Source organism: Schistocerca cancellata, chromosome 8 (assembly GCF_023864275.1).
Source record: "Schistocerca cancellata isolate TAMUIC-IGC-003103 chromosome 8, iqSchCanc2.1, whole genome shotgun sequence".
NCBI classification, from domain to species: Eukaryota; Metazoa; Arthropoda; class Insecta; order Orthoptera; family Acrididae; genus Schistocerca; species Schistocerca cancellata.
In genome coordinates, this window is record NC_064633.1 from 488,719,173 (window position 1) to 488,728,015 (window position 8,843).

Sequence of the window (8,843 nt, forward strand, 5' to 3'; positions counted from 1 at the left end):
GTCAGTTGGTAAATCACGTGGGTGCTTTCACACGTGGCTCTGCCTTTGATCGTGTACACCTTCCGGGTTACAGGACTGGAATAGGTGGTGGTGGGAGGGTGCATGGGACAGGTTTTACACCGGGGGCGGTTACAGGGGTAGGAGCCAGAGGGTAGGGAAGGTGGTTTGGGGATTTCATAGGGATGAACTAAGAGGTTACGAAGGTTAGGTGGACGGCGGAAAGACACTCTTGGTGGAGTGGGGAGGATTTCATGAAGGATGGATCTCATTTCAGGGCAGGATTTGAGGAAGTCGTATCCCTGCTGGAGAGCCACATTCAGAATCTGATCCAGTCCCGGAAAGTATCCTGTCACAAGTGGGGCACTTTTGGGGTTCTTCTGTGGAAGGTTCCGGGTTTGAGGAGATGAGGAAGTGGCTCTGGTTATTTGCTTCTGTACCAGGTCGGGAGGGTAGTTACGGGATGCAAAAGCTGTTTTCAGGTTGTTGGTGTAATGGTTCAAGGATTCCGGACTGGAGCAGTCCGGAATCCTTGAACCATTACACCAACAACCTGAAAACAGCTTTTGCATCCCGTAACTACCCTCCCGACCTGGTACAGAAGCAAATAACCAGAGCCACTTCCTCATCTCCTCAAACCCGGAACCTTCCACAGAAGAACCCCAAAAGTGCCCCACTTGTGACAGGATACTTTCCGGGACTGGATCAGATTCTGAATGTGGCTCTCCAGCAGGGATACGACTTCCTCAAATCCTGCCCTGAAATGAGATCCATCCTTCATGAAATCCTCCCCACTCCACCAAGAGTGTCTTTCCGCCGTCCACCTAACCTTCGTAACCTCTTAGTTCATCCCTATGAAATCCCCAAACCACCTTCCCTACCCTCTGGCTCCTACCCCTGTAACCGCCCCCGGTGTAAAACCTGTCCCATGCACCCTCCCACCACCACCTATTCCAGTCCTGTAACCCGGAAGGTGTACACGATCAAAGGCAGAGCCACGTGTGAAAGCACCCACGTGATTTACCAACTGACCTGCCTACACTGTGAAGCGTTCTATGTGGGAATGACCAGCAACAAACTGTCCATTCGCATGAATGGACACAGGCAGACAGTGTTTGTTGGTAATGAGGATCACCCTGTGGCTAAACATGCCTTGGTGCACGGCCAGCACATCTTGGCACAGTGTTACACCGTCCGGGTTATCTGGATACTTCCCACTAACACCAACCTGTCAGAACTCCGGAGATGGGAACTTGCCCTTCAGCATATCCTCTCTTCTCGCTATCCGCCAGGCCTCAATCTCCGCTAATTCCTAATTTCAATCTGCCGCCGCTCATACCTCACCTGTCTTTCAACATCATCTTTGCCTCTATACTTCCGTCCCGACTGACATCTCTGCTCAAACTCTTTGCCTTTACAAATGTCTGCTTGTGTCTTGTATGTATGGATGGATATGTGTGTGTGTGCGAGTGTATACCTGTCCTTTTTTCCCCCTAAGGTAAGTCTTTCCGCTCCCGGGATTGGAATGACTCCTTACCCTCTCCCTTAAAACCCATATCCTTTCGTCTTTCCCTCTCCTTCCCTCTTTCCTGATGAGGCAACAGTTTGTTGCGAAAGCTTGAGTTTTGTGTGTATGTTTGTGTTTATTTGTGTGTCTATCGACCTGCCAGCGCTTTTGTTGGGTAAGTCTCATCATCTTTCTTTTTAAATATATTTTTCCCACGTGGAATGTTTCCCTCTATTATATATATATATATATATATATATATATATATATATATATATATATATATATATATATATATATATATATATATATATATATATACACTACTGGCCATTAAAATTGCTACACCACGAAGATGACGTGCTACAGACACAAAATTTAACTGACAGGAAGAAGATGCTGTGATATGCAAATGATTAGCTTTTCAGAGCATTCACACAAAGTTGGCGCCGGTGGTGACACCTACAACGTGCTGACATGAGAAAAGTTTCCAACCAATTTCTCATACACAAACAGCAATTGACCAGCATTGTCTGGTGAAACGTTGTTGTGATGCCTCGTGTAAGGAGGAGAAATGCCTACCATCACGTTTCCGACTTTGATAAAGGTCGAGTTGTAGCCTATCGCGATTACGGTTTATCGTATCGCGACATTGATGCTCGCGTTGGTCGAGATCCAACGACTGTTAGCAGAATATGGAATCGTTGGGTTCCGGAGGGTAATACGGATGGCTGTGCTGGATCCCAACGGCCTCGTATCACTAGCAGTCGAGATGACAGGCATCGTATCCGCATGGCTGGAATGGATCATGCAGCCACGTCTTGATCCCTGAGTCAACAGATGGGGACGTTTACAAGACAACAACCATCTGCACGAACAGTTCGACGACGTTTGCAGCAGCATGGACTATCAGCTCGGAGACTGTGGCTGCGGTTACCCCTGATGCTGCATCACAGACAGGAGCGCCAGTGATGGTGTACTCAATGACGAACCTGGGTGCACGAATGGCAAAACGTCATTTTTCCGGATGGATCCAGGTTCTGTTTACAGCATCATGATGGTTGCATCCGTGTTTGGCGATATCGCGCTGAACGCACATTGGAAGCATGTATTTGTCATCGCCATACTGGCGTATCACCTGGCGTGATGGTATGGGGTGCCATTGGTCACCTCTTGTTCACATTGATGGCACTTTGAACAGTGGATGTTACATTTCAGATGTGTTACGACCCGTGGCTCTACCCTTCATTTGATCCCTGCGAAACCCTACATTTCAGCAGGCTAATGCACGACCGCATGTTGCAGGTCCTGTACGGGCCTTTCTGGATACAGAAAATGTTCGACTACTGCCCTGGCCAGCACATTCTCCAGATCTCTCAACAATTGGAAACATCTGGTCAATGGTGGCCGAGCAACTGGCTCATCACAATACGCCAGTCACTACTCTTGATGAACTGTGGTGTCGTGTTGGAGCTGCATGGGCAGCTGTACCTGTACACGCCATCCAAGCTCTATTTGACTCAATGCCCAGGTGTATCAAGGCCGTAGTTACGGCCAGAGGTGGTTGTTCTGGGTACTGATTTCTCAGGATCTAAGCACCGAAATTGAGTGAAAATGTAATCACATGTCAGTTCCAGTATAATATATTTGTCCAATGAATACCCATTCATCATCTGCATTTCTTCTTGGTGTAGCAATTTTAATGGCTAGTAGTGTATATATCTCTAAAAACAAAGATGATGTGACTTACCAAACGAAAGCGCTGGCAGGTCGATAGACACACAAACATACACACAAAATTCAAGTTTTCGCAACCAACGGTTGCTTCATCAGGAAACAGGGAAGGAGAGGGAAAGACGAAAGGATGTGGGTTTTAAGGGAGAGGGTAAGGAGTCATTCCAATCCCAGGAGCGGAAAGACTTACCTTGGGGGGAAAAAGGGACAGGTATGCACTCGCACACACCACATATCCATCCGCACAATACAGAGACAAGCAGACATATGTAAAGGCAAAGAGTTTTGGTAGAGATGTCAGTTGAGGCGGAAGCACAGGGGCAAAGATGTTATTGAATGACAGGTGAGGTATGAGCGGTGGCAACTTGAAATTAGCGGAGGTTGGGGCCTGGTGGCTAACGGGAAGAGAGGATATATTGAAGGGCAAGTTCCCATCTCCGGAGTTCTGATAGGTTGGTGTCAGTGGGAAGTATCCAGATAACCAGGACAGTGTAACACTGTGCCAAGATGTGCTGGCCGTGCACCAAGCCATGTTTAGCCACAGGGTGACCCTCATTATCAACAAACACTGTCTGCCTGTGTCCATTCATGTGAATGGACAATTTGCTGCTGGTCATTTCCACACAGAAAGCTTCACAGTGTAGGCAGGTCAGTTGGTAAATCACGTGGGTGCTTTCACATGTGGCTCTGCCTTTGATCGTGTACACCTTCCGGGTTACAGGACTGGAGTAGGTGGTGTTGGGAGGGTGCATGGGACAGGTTTTACACCGGGGGTGGTTACAAGGGTAGGAGCCAGAGGGTAGGGAAGGTGGTTTGGGGATTTCATAGGGATGAACCAAGAGGTTATGAAGGTTAGGTGGACGGCGGAAAGTCACTCTTGGAGGAATGGGGAGGATTTCATGAAAGATGGATCTCATTTCAGGGCAGGCTTTGAGGAAGTCATATCCCTGCTGGAGAACCACATTCAGAGTCTGATCCAGTCCCGGAAAGTATCCTGTCACAAGTGGGGCAGTTTTAGGGTTCTTCTGTGGGAGGTTCTGGGTTTGAGGGGATGAGGAAGTGGCTCTGGTTATTTGCTTCTGTACCAGGTCGGGAGGGTAGTTGCGGGATGCGAAAGCTGTTTTCAGGTTGTTGGTGTAATGGTTCAGGGATTCAGGACTGGAGCAGATTCATTTGCAATGAAGACCTAGGCTGTAGGGAAGGGACCATTTGATATGGAATGGGTGGCAGCTGTCATAATGGAGGTACTGTTGCTTGTTGGTGGGTTTGATGTGGATGGATGTGTGAAGCTGGCCATTGGACAGATGGAGGTCAACGTCGAGGAAAGTGGCATGGGATTTGGAGTAGTACCAGGTGAATCTGTTGGAACCAAAGGAGTTGAGGTTGGAGAGGAAATTGTGGAGTTCTTCTTCACTGTGAGTCTAGATCATGAAGATGTCATCAAGAATCCCAAAAGTGCCCCACTTGTGACAGGATACTTTCCGGGGCTGGATCAGACTCTGAATGTGGCTCTCCAGCAGGGTTACGACTTCCTCAAATCCTGCCCTGAAATGAGATCCATCCTTCACGAAATCCTCCCCACTCCACCAAGAATGTCTTTCTGCCATCCACCTAACTTTCGTAACCTCTTGGTTCATCCCTATGAAATCCCCAAACCACCTTCCCTACCCTCTGGCTCCTACCCTTGTCACTGCCCCTGGTGTAAAACCTGTCCCATGCACCTACCCACCACCACCTATTCCAGTCCTGTAACCCGGAAGGTGTACACGATCAAAGGCAGAGCCACATGTCAAAGCACCCACGTGATTTACCAACTGACCTGCCTACACTGTGAAGCTTTCTGTGTGGAAATGACCAGCAGCAAACTGTCCATTCGCATGAATGGACACAGGCAGACAGTGTTTGTTGCTAATGAGTATCACCCTGTGGCTAAACATGCCTTGGTGCACGGCCAGCACATCTTGGCACAGTGTTACACTGTCCAGGTTATCTGGATACTTCCCACTGACACCAACCTATCAGAACTCCAGAGATGGGAACTTGCCCTTCAACATATCCTCTCTTCCTGTTACCCACCAGGCCTCAACCTCTGCTAATTTCAAGTTGCTGACGCTCATACCTCACCTGTCATTCAATAACATCTTTGCCACTGTACTTCTGCCTCGACTGACATCTTTACCCAAACTCTTTGCCTTTACATATGTCTGCCTGTTTCTGTATATGTGTGGATGGATATGTGTGTGTGTGTGTGTGTGTGTGTGTGTGTGTGTGTGTGTGTGTGTGTGTGTGTGCGAGTGTATACCTGTCCCTTTTTCCCACCAAGGTAAGTCTTTCCGCTACCAGGATTGGAATGACTCCTTACCCTCTCCCGTAAAACCCACATCCTTTCTTCCTTCCCTGTCCTTCCCTCTTTCCTGATAAGCAACCGTGGGTTGCGAAAGCTTGAAATTTGTGTGTGTGTTTGTGTTTGTAATTGTTTCTATCAAGGTACCAATGCTTTTGTTTGATAAGTTACAGAATCTTTTTTTTTTTGTTATGAATGATATTACTTACATAATGATTATGTATAAAATATTGCGTGTTCAATCTGGCGGAGGGGGCAGAGGGGGGGGGGGGGGGGGGGGGAAGGAAGATATGTAGTGATTCAAGAATTTCTGTATAAATTCTAGAACCACTTAGCCTTCTACCATCTCAAACACACAATATTCTAGACACGAAATTCTACCTACTGCACATCACATGTTTGTGTGTGCAGGTTTAAAGTCAGTTGTGAGAAGAAAGTAGATGTGGCAGTTGAATGGCAGCAACAAGTACTAGTCGGGCAATCCATAGATGTTTTAGAGGAAGAACCATGGAGTTTTTTTGCAGCTCTGAGCCTATTGCGTCATTGACTATTGTTATGTGAAAGAAGTAATCTTGGGAATTATTAATCCAACCTTGTTAGAGGCAAGACCTTTTTTATGGTTCATGTAAAGTAGAGTCATGGTTATTAAGATAACCCTTTTATAACTGTAATTAAATTTCTTCTGATGTTGGATGGAGTGAATGACTTACTGGAAGTCATATATGTATGTGGAAAGTATGAATTTTATTCTGTATGGAGTTCAAATATACTGTTGGTTAATGAAATGTAAAGTTTGCGTATCTACTTATTTCACAAGTAGAGAGAGAGGCTTAAATATTCCCATACCTAGCTACATTCTATGGAGACGAAGTCAAGAGAGTTTTTCAGCAGCCAACTAGCCAACAAAGAAGATCGGCTGCGAATTTCAAGTAAGTCACCTCATATAAAAGAAGTGGGAAGTTTGTACATCTACTTCTCGGTTTAAATCACTGTCAAAAATGTTAGATAGCAGATGCTTCTCACACAACCTATGAAATTTGTGTCTATGCAGATAAATGTTTTCAACTGAGTGAACATCATAATTATTGTGCACCTTATCTGAAATCTCTTTGGTAGTCTTGCATTCCCAAAGGTAAAGTGAATTCTTGGGGTTGCGCAACAGAATTAGGTGTTTCCTTGTCTTTGCACTGTCCTGCATCCATTTGCATGACCATTTATGGAATTTTGAGCATTTGTTTCTGGTTTAATCAATTTAACATGAACAATGTCAAAATTTTCTTCACACTCTAATCCAATTGTCATTATAACTTGCAGGTTCACCAATTTTCATCTTGTCTTTCATATGCCAATGTCTTGTCTTTACACATTTATAACATTATCGTTGAAGTCACATACAATTGTTGCACTTCATGAAAACTTTACCTACCATATCTCTCTGCTACAACACAGGCCATTTTCAAAATAAAATATTTATTTGAAAACTTCAGAAGTCCAAAAGGCTGAACAATCCTTCCAAGATCCAAAGCACAGCAAGCATACCTCAACAATCTATGAGTTTCTATAATGTCGTCTGACAACATTTAAGGAATATTAATGTGTAACAACATTGAAAAACACTGATACTTTCATATCAAGGAATAGTTCTTCACAGCACTAACCTGCAATTTTTCAATGTCAGAACTGTCTAGTTCAAACCATTCAGAAATCTGGCCTGAAATTCGTGTTTTTGCATCTGATTTTGATTCCCAATTATGCTCCAATATAGGTTCCGGGAATTCTGCTGTAGCAAGTTCTTCAATTACATCTTCAATAGTTTCTGATGTTGCATCATCAAATGGGGATGGTTCACTGAGTGGGTTCCAGGATACTGTACGACCTGTGAATTTCAAATGGAATCAAACACTTGGAGTGTACTAAAATATGTAGTAATGATCTCTTTCAGAAGTATCTAGCTGTTGACTTCAATTTCTACAAAAATCTCTAAACTCTATGGCTGTTATTACCATTCACACAAATGGGTAAGATAAATAATTATGCAGCATAAATCACAAGAACAAGGAATATGTTTACAACTGTTAAATTTATTTGGAGACTATATGTACCAGTAACAGGAAGCAATTCCTGAGGAGATGGTAATAATAGTAATAATAACAACAACAATAATAATAAACATATTATTGCTATTTATGTTATTATCCTCCTGTTCAAATATATTACTTCTTATTGCTATGAAAATACATACAACAAAGTACTGAAAACTCTGCTGAGCTGTGCACTGGAGCACATGGATTTAGTAAGAATATAACTCAACATTAAACACAGAAAAAACACACATGGTATCCTCTGCATATTCATGTATGTGTTTAGTGTTGTCGTATTGCAGGATCCAATGATGTACACTATACATCATTTAATTATAATAAGTACAATTTTGTTGGTCTGAAGCACATACATACATACATACATACATACATACATACACACATATATATCTAGTTGATTCCCAGTACACACATGTTTATGGTGTCACATCGCAACCACAGACTGCTCCCAAAGAGCTTGGAAAACAAAAATGTTGATACCCAACTTGGTCGATAGTCAGCACATTAACCAGCCATCCCCCCACCCCCAGAGTGTGAAGCACTAAGACAAATATGAGGGCAAATATGTAAAAGAAGCACCCGGGTGGGCAGGGGAGTGGGGTGGGGGTGGGGGGGGGGAATAGGATATTTAACATAAAACAATCCGTCACATTAGTAAATTAAGTTCTCAAGCCAGCGAAGGGGGCGGATGGCCCTGCCCAACCGGCGAATGCTCGTACCGCAGTGGAGAAATCCAGGGAGGGGATGGTGGATTGTGAGGAGCCAGGGTACCAAACCTGAATGCCTGTTGTGGTACGAACCACTTTGACTGTTGACGGGTCAGTACCAACAGGCAAGGGGTTAGATTGGAGTAAGTGAAGAAAGTGAATGTGGATCAAGTTGTCATTGGGGAAGCTGACTCGTTTGTAGAATACAAACACAATATCAGGATACATGACAAAAAACACTTTAGAACCACAAATGAAATCAGTGTACACATTAACATTTTCAGTGGCGGTGGTGAAAGAATCTCCACACGAATCGTCGTCAGCGACGTCACACGTATCTGAGGCTGGCCCCTGATACATCATTAAATCTTAATAAAGGAGAGGCAGGGTGGCTGCCTATAGGAGAAGGACTCATCACATGTGACACTCTGTAAGTGATGTCACACACACAC